This window comes from Talpa occidentalis, unplaced genomic scaffold (assembly GCF_014898055.3).
Source record: "Talpa occidentalis isolate TD23 unplaced genomic scaffold, MPIMG_talOcc4v2.1 talOcc4.6, whole genome shotgun sequence".
Taxonomy (NCBI): Eukaryota; Metazoa; Chordata; class Mammalia; order Eulipotyphla; family Talpidae; genus Talpa; species Talpa occidentalis.
Window position 1 is genome coordinate 91,042,267 of NW_023604972.1, and position 12,711 is coordinate 91,054,977.

The window sequence follows — 12,711 nt, forward strand, 5'->3', positions numbered from 1 at the left end:
GGCACTGTCTTCTGCCTGGAATAGCTGCTTTTAGGCTGCTCCCCCCATCCCCCGCCAAGTTCACTTTTTTTTAATTTAAGGAAAATCACCATTAACCATGATCAATGACCATTATCTTTTAGTCTATACATTTCTTTTGCTTTCTCAGAGTTTGACATTTACTGTTTGGAGACAGACTTGGACTGTGGTCTGAGCACGTAAGACCTGTGTGGTTCTAAGTTCTTCAACTGACAAAAGCCTCAGTATATCTCCTTCTGTAAATAATAAAACCTACTTCATGTTAATAACAAGAAACAATGGTGTGGGAGTTTCTTGACCTCATATAATTTATCATCTCTACGCTTTGCTATAGATGATTTATATAATGCTCCACTGTTACATAAAAGTGCCTGTGCCAGTGAGCTCAGTGGTGAGCCTCTCTGCCACCTCTTCCCAGTGAGACACCACCCTTCCCCACACACTGCTATGTAGCAATACTGGAGCAGTCACTACTGGAATGATTAAGGTGAGTTAATGACTTGAAAGCACTTAGTGAAGAGCCTGGCACCTGGTCAATGCTCACTAAATGGTAATTATCACAACAATTGTGATAGGATGAAATGCACTGTCTGATTTCCTCAAACATAATCACAGCCTGTTAAGGTGAGGGAGCAGCATTTCTCCAGTTTGATACATGTCAAGTAGAAACTAGGCCTATGAATGAATTCCATGCGATTAAATTCAGCTGGTAATGCCAAGGGCCAGCAGGATTGAGGCAATAGTGACGTTTTCTAATCCCAGTGTGGCCTCATCTTAGCAGAGTGACTGGAGCAAGTGAAATAACCTTTCAACCTTAGTTCTCTTCCCTGCAAAATTGCCCTACTTCACAGGTGTGTTAAAAGAATCACAGGAGATGAAATATGTGAATGTTACAGCATCATACACAAATTTGAGTTATTATTGTGTTGGTTCTTTTAGTCCAGAATGTTTGAGGGCCAGTTGTGTACAAGATACATGATGTTCCCCTGTCCCTTCTCCCCTCTCCCCAACCTGCATCAATGGGCTTGAGCAGCTTTCACAGGAGACAGCAGTGAGTGGAGAACCAGGCAGGCTTAGGGGCTTAGAGACTGAAACAGGCTTTCGAGGTGCCTTCCCCACTTCTAGATCTTCTGTCCATTTTCTCTAAAGCTGTCTCGGGACTGGTCCCCATCCCTCCTTTTCCTCCTCTTTTAACTGTTGTTAGGCTGAAGAAGCCTGGCGGCAGCACAGATAAAACCATATGTGCAGATGAGAGAACTGAGTGTGAAGGTGGTTCAGACTCATGTGAGGAATGAACAAATAACAGTGAGTCCATGGGTCTTCTAGACAGGGAAGAATCTCTGAGTGTAGATAGTCCTGAGAATCCCACCTTAATCAATGTCAAAGACAAAGTCTGCTCTTTTTCTGAGATCTGTGAGTGGGATCAAGGATGTTGGCAGAAGCCAGTGGGAACTGGGATCAGGAGTTCAGGGTGTATTCCTTCATCTGGAACTCAGGAAACACATTTGAGAAAGAGGATTGCTCCACCTTCACAAATGGCCCTTTTGCCTAGTTTCTTATCAACAGAAAGTGACTGAGAGCCTGTTTACTTACCCAGGATTAGTAAAAGCCTTCTCGTTAGCCTTGGAGGGAATGCCAAAAGCTAGCAAGAGGACTTTACTGGGAGGAGGATTTTATTAATAAAATTGATTTCACTAGCCCCAGGAGTTTTGGGTGGGGATAGGAGTGATGGCAGACACTGGAAACTATTTGAAGTTTCTCCCAACTCCATAGCTCTAGAAATCATGTAACCAACCTCTCCAGAGGAGAGAGATTAGAGTGGCCAGGAGCAGTTATGGGTTGTCCAGGCATTTTGAATCTACATATAAGCTCCCACGTAGTGACCAAAGAAGAATATGCAGACTGGAATGTTTGGGGAGGGAGGCACACAGAAAGGAATAATCGGGGAGACCCCTCATATATTTACTGAATATTTACAAGATTTTGGTGGTACAATGTTAGGTTGTTGTCAGGTTCAGGTAGAGGGAAACTTTGTTTGGTTTACAGAAATCTACATAGGAAGTCTCTAGAGGTCAAAATGCAAAGAAACTTCTTTTGAGGAGGATGGGAATAGTGAGCATGAGGGGATTTGAGAAGACTTTTTTTTTTTAAATATATGGAGCTGAGGCCAACATTTAACAGCTTTAGAATTAACCAAACCTAGTCAGTTCACTATGTGAGGGTGGAACTCAACAAGGATCTCCTAATCACACCAGTTTAATGCTGATATTTAACATGCCACTGTTTCAGCACTTACCTCAAGGCAACCTTCTTTATCCCCTCACAAATCTCAAGTTATTTAAAGACTTACTGTTTTCCTCCTTTCCTTGGGGTTCTGCCCCAGGGTGAGGGGGCCCATGCAATGGGTGTAGATATGCTGAGGAGGCACTGGAGAATCTTTGTGCTGAATTCCAACCTCCCCTCTCCAGAGGCTTTCCAGTGTGCCATCACAGAATCCCTGTGGAAAAGGATGGTCACTTTGGGCTTTGGGTGCCCAGTGATTGGCTGATGTGAAAATTTTGCTGAGTTTTTACACTTATCAAATTAGATAACCCTGGCAGTAAATTAAAAATGAAACTATATTATAATAAATAATTATGACCCTTCAGATTTATTCACATGCAGAAAAAGTAACTACATTGAATTAAAGCACATTGGTTTAATAGACATTAAGACATTAAGTTAAAGGAAAAAAGGAATAAGGATTCTGGATTGGGATCTGGAGCTGGTCAGGCATTATGATGTGTCTGAGGCCTGAGGTCTGGGGCTCTGCCAGGAGGCTCCACTGTCTTCCTGGCTGGAAAATCTCCCTGTCTTCCAAGTGAGGGGTTCCTATGAGACATAACTGGCTAGAAGCTTACTTGAACTTTATTAAAAAGGGTTAGGTGATTTAAAGAAAGATGATATAAAATATGATATTTAAACTATATTCAAATAAATAAATCTTAAAAAGCCAAACAAAAATCACATAACAAACTATATTTTTAAAAAGCCCACTTAGCTATTTTTAAAATTCCTGTTTTGCCTAACAATGTGTAATAGAGATGGAAAAAAAGATTTATGTCTCATTTTACTGTTACTTTTTCTTTCATTATGTTACTTTTTGACATATTTATTGGACATTCTTTATTTTTTTAAAGATTTATTTATTTATGCATACAAGAACTGGGTATAGGCCAGAGGTGTGGGAGGTAAGAGGATTCACCAGAGACAGAGCAGGGAACAGAACAGTCAGATAGACCGAAGTACACTGCTGAGGGGAGCAGCTGGAGAGTCAGGAGAGGTCTGCTGTGCCATTTGGGTTGCTCCCTGCCTGGGGATGGAACTCTCCCCACAGAGGCTATGGATAGCTTCACAGTGCTGTGCTCAACCCCTTGCACCACCAGGGAGACCCCAGGAAATACTTTAAATGTCCTTGTTTTGTATAATTTGGCCTTCACATTTTCTTTCTTAATGTTAACAGTTTTAAAGGTACCCAAAGTTTAAATAGCTGTTTGGAGAGAAAAGCAGTTTCATCTGTGATCACTAGTCTTTTCTCATAACCTCCCATTTCTTACCAGATTTTGTGGGTGGATCCCCTATCACCTTGTTTTGCTTTGCTGAGATGCAAGATTTTGTAGCAACCACAGGTGAAAGAATGAGACCATTTCAAATTTGAACAGGCCCCTGAAACTTCTAGTAGTACAGACCCCTAAACCACTCAGTATGTATTACTTAGAATTCTTTCTGTTGTAACAAAACCCCAGCTTACTCTACATTAAACAATAAAGGTAATTTATTAACTCCTAACTAGAGAGTTTAAAATGTATCTTACTGGCTCCAGGCATGGCTGGATCCAACTGTTTTTCTTTCTCCAAACCTTGGCTGTCTGTGTATTGACATTATTGGTAGGTACACTCTCCATATGGTGGGAAAAATGGCTGCCAACAGCCACAGTTTATATTCTAGGGACTTTGATTCATAAGAAAGAAAATTCTGCTCTCATCTACATTCATATATAAATCTCGGGGATAACTCTGTTTGGCTGTGCATAAGCCCAGTTCTGAACCAAATGCTGAGTAGTTATGTGATCACTTTATGTGGCAGAAGCCAAGTCCTTCCCCTGCTCCTACTTAGTGATTTAATAAGACTGTCGAGTCAGCTAGAAGGACTGGGAATGTAAGTCTCATTGGTAACAAAACTGTTTCAAGAATGATAAATTAGGTGAACTCTTGGTGCCAGCTTATTTCTCCAGTCTCCATACCTTCATGAGTACAGACCCCATGGGGCTGATCTCCGTGGACATTTGCTTTCTTGCCTTTTATTATTTCAATGGTTTCCTTTCCCTCTCCTTCCTCCCCACACCCCCAACTCCCCATCCTGTTGCTGGGAAATCATGAACAGTTAACTCATGTGGCCAATGACCATGATCTTTTCCTTACCCTGTGTTAATCAGAGATATCAAATATCAGATTCATGGGCCTTCTTACAAGGAGGCTTGCATCTTTTTTTTTTTCTCCACATTTCAAACATCTTGCTAGACTTTTGGTTAATAATACTCCAAGCCAATTTGTGTTTAGTTGGAGAAAAACACTTCTGCCTCTATTCCAACTTCCTTTTCCTCCTTTTAAATATCTTCAGTTTGAAAATTAACTTTTCTATGGGTGTTTCACTTTTCTTGGCGACATTTTGACCATCATGAGTACAGTCTCTACTGGCAATGTAAAAAGTTGGAGAAATCACCATAATGAGAAAATTCTATATTTTAACTTTCTTTCCTAAAATGTCACATGTAAACACCCCCTTTAAGCTTTACTCTCTGGATAATGCTTAATTTCTTCACTCCATTTCACATAGACCTAATCTCAAAAACATTCCTGTGGACTCTTGGTGAATGTTGGAGGTAAATAGATGAGCAAGCAAGCAAGGCCTATAAAGAGCAGCAGTGAGTAAAATATGTGAATGAGCTACATAAATATGAAGCCCAGGACAATTTCTGCTTCAAACATTTTTACCAGTAAAGCCAGGCTTAATGTGTGATGTGCAGATTCCTGAGACAGCGTGTCTTAGCTTCTCAGTAAAGAAAGAAAGAAGTATTCAGCAAACACAGAAACTCATTAAACTTGCTGCTTTGAAAGGCATCTCTTTGTCCAGCTGTGAAGTGGAACTTTCCCAGGTGTTTGGCAGGACCATTTCCAAATAGTAGTCCCTGCCTCCATAACAGTGATTCTGCCATGGATTCGTCACAGTATTGGGCCATAGCTCAGAACCGGATGTGGTTTGGAGTCAGAGGTACTGGAACTGCTCTCCCCTAAGGAGGATTGGAACAATTCTATGGCCAGGAAATCACCTCCTTGCTTAATTCACCCTCAAAGGCTGCCCACCTTGCTAGGTGTCTAGCTTGCTCAGAAAGTGTGTCATAAGTGCTGGTGATTGATGATTAATTTTCAAAAAGGAAGAAAACCATTTCTTTTGGCAACTGAGAGGGAACACATTGAAATGGAGAGACACTTAATCTCCTTTAATCTTTCATACTTCAGAAAAGGACAAGGTGAGTAAGAATTTTAATTCTTTGCTGAGAACAAGAGAAAGGGGAGTGAGTATTGGTGTATAGATTTGGTGATAGCATTTTGGTCAGCAGTAGAGTTGTTTGGTTGTTACTACAGTCAGAATCCTGGACTATCCAGATGAAACCAAACCATTTCTGCAGGGGAACAGCCAGACTGCCAATTTTTACTTTGTAAATGTTTGTGAAGTCCCTAGGTAATGTGAATTTTCCAATTTTTAAGTCCAATTCACTCCTTTCCTCCCCTGAGGTCTGTTGGAGACTCAGCTCACCTGAATGGGAGGGAAACGGTGGACATTCATATCTATATGTACATCTGTGATTTTTTTTTTGGATAAATTTCTAGATGTGGGACTGTGGGTCAAAGAGTTCTGTACATTTAGGGCCTCCCCGGGTGGCGCAGTGGTTGAGTGCTGGGTTGGGAAGCTGCCCGCAGCCTCTGCAGCACCAGTTTGATCCCTGGCCACCGGGCAAGGGTCCCACATGGCACGACAGATCTCTCCTGCCACGCCCACTGCTCCCCTCAGCAGTGTATTTTGTCAGTCTGCCTGTTCTGTTCCCTGCTCTGTCTCTGGTGAATTCTCTCACTCTCCCGCACTTCTGACTGTACCCAGTGCTTGTATAAATAAATAAATAAATCTTTTTTTTTTTTTTTTTTTTTTTTTAAAGAGTTCTGTACATTTAGAAATCTGTGGGGAACTCTTTCACCAGTTTATATTCACATAGGTTAAATGGAATTACATATATTGTCCCTCTCTTTTTTTTGCAAAGTAGCAATATAGGTAAAAGAAAGAGCATGGATAGCTCTTTTTCCTACTGATTCAAATAACCGTGTCTTTTAATATAAAACCAAAATATTATGGCATTTACTAAAAACTGTGGCTAAGGTGGCTCACACTCTGGACCACAGCTTTAACCAAAATGAAACTGCCCTTTGCAGCCCTGACTGTGGGTAGGGCCTCTACTACGAGTGTGTCTCTGTTGCAGGAGGAGAGCACTACCGTGCCCCTTGAATGAAAGTAGAGTCATGGCCCTGTGGTTCCAGTGCTGCTAATCCCGTGGCAAGAAATAAATGTGACCAGTAAGGTATGTAGAGGCACTCACTGCAGGTGGGTATGGCTCTCAAAGGGGGAGGGTGGGAGGAATAGTTTTCAAAAAAGGAATGGGTACTGTACATAGTGCTGCAATCAACAAAGGAGTGCAGGTTTTACAATAGCCAAGATATGGTAACAACCCAAATGCCCCCAAATAGATGAATGGATCAAAAAGTTGTGATATTTTTACACAATGGAATATTACTCAGCAATCAAAAAACAAACTCATGCCATTTGTGGCAACATGGATGGAACAGGAAGGGATTTTGCTAGCCAAAATAAGTCAGAAGGAAAAAGATAAATATTGAATAGTCTCACTTATATGTGGAATATAGAGAAACCAAACAAAAGGTTAAGAAAAAGCCAAAACCAGCAAGCTGACCATAGATCTGAGGCATATAGCAAGGGAGGGTTAGGGGAGGGATCAAAACAGGAGAGGGAAGATCCCAAGGAAATATGTTGATGGTTCACGGGTGATATGGTATGGGAGAATGATGGGGACTACAATGAAGTAAGAAAAAAAAATAATTAAAAAAAAAAGGGATTGGGAGGAAAACAAAGCTGTTAGTGCCACCAGGTGTAAAATTAGATGTGAACACATTCCTGCTTTTTCCTTTGACGTATCCCACAGCAAATCATTTGTTCATCCATTCCTGGATTCCTCCATACATAAACAATTTTGGTGTAATATGGACTAGGTAGAGTTATATATTCTTATTCTAGATGCCTAGAAGGACTTGCAAAAATAACATGTCATTCTTTCTGGCTGTCGAAGGAGGTCAGGAAGAATGCAGCCAAGTGCTGCTGGCAGCGGGTAGTGCTGTCAACATTCCCACTGAAGCATGTACTCCAGGCTGTTTACGCACATGATGGCAGGGGGACTCTCACCCATCACTGGCTTTTATCGAATTAATATTTATAATTTACTTTATTTGGGTAAGAATTAATAATTTACCTCTGATATTTCCCCATTAATGTCTCTTCAGAAGCAATGCCATTTTTCCTGTTTGTTTGGACAAGGAGTAATTGATATGGGACAAAAGGAGTGGATTGCTGTTACTTCTCAAAATACAGAGATATTTTTATTCCACTTTGTTTTCTTCCTGACAACTAGCACTTGCCAGACTTGTCCATATTGCATGTAGAAAAAAAAATGATTGCACGAAAACCGAAGTGGCCAGTCTGGAGCCTTCATTACATTTTTGTATTTAGTCCTGGCACTAAGACACTTTGACACTAATCTTCATTTTTCAGAAGAGAAACCTTTTAGAAAACTGAAAGTTAAGGAACTCGGATCACACTACTAGTTGATGGCAGTGCAAGAATTTTAACCACTGCAATGGGCTTGTCTTCAGATGCATGTATGTTCTTTTTCCATTTTCCTAATCAAATTTAAATTATAATGAAAATAACAAAAACATTTGGAAAGTACCAGATGGTACATGATGAAAAATGTCTTATTCCAACTCCACATCTCTATCTCCCCAGGACTAACATTATTAATTGTTTATTTACTCCAACAATGTTTCATTCATTTGTATGGGAAATGTGATTAAACACACATACATCTACACACCTACACCGCATAGATAGTAGCACTCAAACATGTGCTGCTCTACACATTTTTAAAAAATATTTATTTATTTATGCACACAAGAGCTGGGGTGCAGGCCAGAGGTGCGGGGTTGTGAGAGGATTCATCAGAGACAGAGTGGGGACCAGAACAGGAGGAGCTACTGAAATACACTGCTGAGGGGAGCAATGGGTGAGACAGGAGAGGTCTGCTGCGCCATGTGGGTCACCTCCCCGGCTGGGGATCCAACCGATGCCGCAGTGGCTGGATTGCTTCATAGTACTGAGACTTAACCGCTTGTGCCTCTAGGGAGGCCCTCTACACATTTTTTTCTTTGGTCAGTATATCTTGGAGATCTTGTCATATCAATGCAATGTATAAATAATTCTTTTCAGAAGGTACGAAGTTAACACAAGAATCAAGAATCAAATCCCAAACTGGTCCTGTTTTATGCCCTAATATTCTGTTGGCAGGAGTGTATATTTGTAATATTTGTACAATGTTTTTGAAAAGCAATGTATCACTTTCTTTTCATCCCTGTTTGGGAAATTATGTGAAAAGGGGGGACAAGCCACATGCTTTAAGAAAAGGTAATATTACCTCCAATAGCCAAGAATTAGATAAACCTATCCATGCAGTGAATGATAGAGGAAGGCTGAATAAAACCTTGGTGCACCTATTTTTTTTTTGAAATTATGATTAATGCTAGATATATTGATATATAGAAAATGATCATGATAGTACTCTAATTGAAAGAAAAATTGTGTTTGTGCATATATTTTCACTATATAAAATTTATACATGGACAAGAGTGCAGAAGAGTAGAAATCGAAGATGGTAGGAGGTAATTCTTACTGATATGCAATAAATGAACCCAAAGTTAGGAATTCATGGAACTCAGGAAATACTAAGAATGTGGGGAGCTGTGCATTTTCTGGTTACTGCACAGGTGCCTCCCTGAACCTCCATCTCCCACTACACTACTCTTGAGTCTCCTTGGAAGTCCTCCCTAGTTAGCAAGATTTTCTTGGACTCACTCCTTTGGGCTCACTCCATTGTTCTGTTCCACTCTCCCTTCTGTATCCGATTATCTGGTCCTCAGAGGGATATTGCTTTGCAGTGTTTTTCATATGCTCACATTCTCCCCACCCACCAGGACTGTGGGCTCCACGTTGTCCATTTCCTTGTGACCTCAGCCTCATCCAGGCAGCCTGGAAATTGTCTTGAGTCCATATTTTAGCTTTTGCTTTTCCTCGAGTTTTTCCCCTGAGTTGACTGGCACACTTCTTGGATTATCAGCTTCAGCCATCAATAGTGTTCATACTTACATCCAACCAGCCCACTGCAGACCGCAGGACACAAGCAGTGAGAAACAGGAGCCAGCAGTATGGGCACATGTTACCATGGGGGTGTTAAGCTTATTTCACTTTCACATCTGTGGGAGATTATTGGGTTTGATCTTGAAAATGTTTCACCTACTGACATCAATTAGTCTTGGTTTCCAGGAGATTTTGCCTCCAGTGCCAAAAAAGGGGATGGGTAATGGTCGAGTCATTACCCACCTCTAAGGAGGTTATTGGAGAAGACTGGGTTCAACCGACAGAGGAGGCTTCCTCCATTTGTGCTGGCTGGAGAGGCAGCCCAGAGTTTGGGCAGTTTGGAGAGAGCAGGCTTTCTTCATGGCCTTACCAACTGCCTTGGATCTAGGGAAGATTTTTATATGCCCTCAGAGCTCCTCTTTCTGGAAGCCCTACCTGACATCTTGTCAAATATATTTAAATGCTCCTATTTTCCACACAAAATACTTATTTTTGGTCTAAATTATTTTTTAAGCCTTTATTTATGCTTTTACAAATATTTGGCTGTAATAAACTCCCTTATGATTGACTCTGATTTCTTAGAACTCTGCCTACTTGGGAGTTTGAAGGAGGTGAAAAAAAATTTAACCTACAAAGTGTTCACAAATGTAATGAATATTTTATGACTATTACATTTAATAATCAATAAGTATGAATATGCCAATTAAATATTTATTCATTTCAATTTTGTGGTTTTCTTTTGGTACCTTGGAACCAATCATTTTTAAAAAAAGATTTAAAAAATGCCTTTGGCTCTTAAAGTCTGTAGACCCTTTATGCTATGCCTCAATTGCCTCCTGGGTGAAATGCCAGATCCTCAATGCTCTTCCTACAATAGGGTTCCTGCTCTGGATTCTTCACAGACTTATTTCTGCTTCAGTTATTGCCATTGGGAGCACTTCTTACCATTCTGATCTGTCTAAATGCCACCCTATCCAAGAAGCCTTCCTTGATTACGCACTAGAAAGTAGCCATCCAAGTCACGCTATTTACTCTTCATTGTGCACTTATCACTAGCTGATATTACTCTTCTAATGACATCTAGAATCCAATAAATGGATTTATTTTAAATCCACTGATTTGCTGATCTACCAATCTATAGATCAATTGATTGTCCACCCCTATGGGAATATAATAGAGATCTTGTCAGTGTAGTCACAGCCCCCTACTATGTAACAGAGTGCCTGGCACATAGTAAGCACTCCATTTTTTGTGGAATAAGGTGATAGTTATGATTACTATATACATTTACTAGCTCATTTATCCTCCCAGTATTACTGTGATTTGGAAGAAAGAGGTAGGATGGTATGGTGGGCAGGATAATGGCCCATCAAAATGTCCAATCCTAATCTTTGGAACCTGTAAATATGCTGTTACATGGCAAAGGGGAATTTAGGTTGCAGATGGAATTAAAATTTGCTAATCATGTAAACTTAAAATGAGATTATCATGAATTATTCTAATTCATGAATTATCGTGAGTTATTCTACTGTAATCACAAAATTCCTTTAAACTAAAAGAAGGCAGGTGAGGTCAGGGAAATGGTGTTGTGAGAAGGATTCACAGCACTATTGCTGGCCTTGAAGATGGAGGAAGGGCACATGAGCCAAGGAGTGTGGATGGCATCTGCATAGTGAAAGAGACAAGGAAGTGGATTCTCCTGAGGACCTCCAGAAAGGTCTTGTCTTTAGCCCTGTGAGTCCCATCTCAGATTTCTGCCCTCTAGAACTGTAAGATAATATATTTATATTATTTAAGCTACTAAGTTTGTAGCAGTTTATTTCTAGTTGCAATAAAAACTAATATAAGTGGTTAGTTCATTTTTTTAAGATTTATTTTGATTTATTTATGCATATGAGAACTGGGGTCTAGCCCAGAAGTGCAGGGGGTGAGAAAATTCGCCAGAGACAGAGTGGGGAGCAGAACAGGCAGATCTACTGAAATACACAGCTGAGGGGAGCAGCTAGCGTGACAGGAGAGGTCTGTAGCGCCATGTGAGTTAGCTCCCCAACCAGGGGTCAAACTCATGCTGCTGTGGCTGTTGATAGCTTGATAGTGCTGAGACTTTAACCCCTTGTGCTACCGGGGAGGCTGGTTAGTTCATTTTTAGAGAGGAAGACAATAAGATCCATCCTGAAGAGGCCACTTATCTGAGGTCATATAGGGATTTAGTGCCAGCTCAGGCTAGACTCCAGGTGGTCAACATGTGCATTATTCCTCTTAGTACTGTTACAGAGCAACCCCGATATAAAACGGGTTGCCTGACTGTGGGTCCTTACCTGCATGCTTGAAAGGGACTTATTAATACTCAACTGCAGGCACACACAAAAGGTTAATAAAAGGTTTATTTACAAAAGAAAGGGAAAATGAAGAAATGAATAACTCAGGGAGAAAAAGAGGAAGATAAACTCTTTAATGTATCCTACCCGTTCCACTGACCTGGAATCCCAATGGCAGGCTGAGAGCTGGTGAAGAGCCAAGAGCTGTGAGGCCAAGAGAGAGCCACCCAAGGCCCACATGTCTGGTTTTATACCAAACCTGGCTGCTTAACCCCACTCTCAGGTCACAGCAACCCTCCCTTTGGTAATGATGAGATTTGTCATTTCCAGTGTCTTGATGGCTTTGGTCTGGAGTGGGGGTGGAGTCCACAAAACCTGTATGGAGTTTGCTCAAGACATCCTTTCCTCCTAACAGTACCACTATTTTATTGCTTCATTACAGACCAACCGAAAGTGCAGTGCTTAACCAGCATGTATCTTTCATGGCTCTGCACAGTGACTGGGTTCAGCAGGGACATTCTGACTTCTGGTCAGTTCTATGGTTGCAGTAAGATGTCAGCCAGGATTCAGTTATAGGATGGTATAACTGAGTTAGGCATCCACAGGGGCTCTCATTCCTGACATTTGATACCTGCTGTCAGCTGGGAGCTTAGCTGCAGCCCTTAACCAGAGCACCAACTTGTGGCCTCTCCACATGCCTTGGCCTCCTCACAGCAGGCAGCTGGCTGCCCAGTGGCTGGGAGCTTTAGCTGCCTGACTGGTAAGGGCTTCATCTGAAACCATCACATTGCTGCTCATGCCATCA

The 12,711-nt window shown here is 41.1% G+C and overlaps 1 long non-coding RNA gene across 5 annotated transcripts in view; it reads left to right on the top strand.

Annotated features, from left to right (window-relative positions):
* The window catches only part of LOC119261191 (uncharacterized), a 57,945-nt gene that overhangs the window by 13,575 nt on the left and 31,659 nt on the right, over positions 1 to 12,711 (top strand). For all 5 annotated transcript variants that reach the window (XR_005128958.2, XR_005128961.2, XR_005128959.2 and 2 more), the window contains one exon: positions 6,590 to 6,688. This is a non-coding gene — a long non-coding RNA (uncharacterized LOC119261191). The remainder of the gene's footprint in view (positions 1 to 6,589; positions 6,689 to 12,711) is intronic.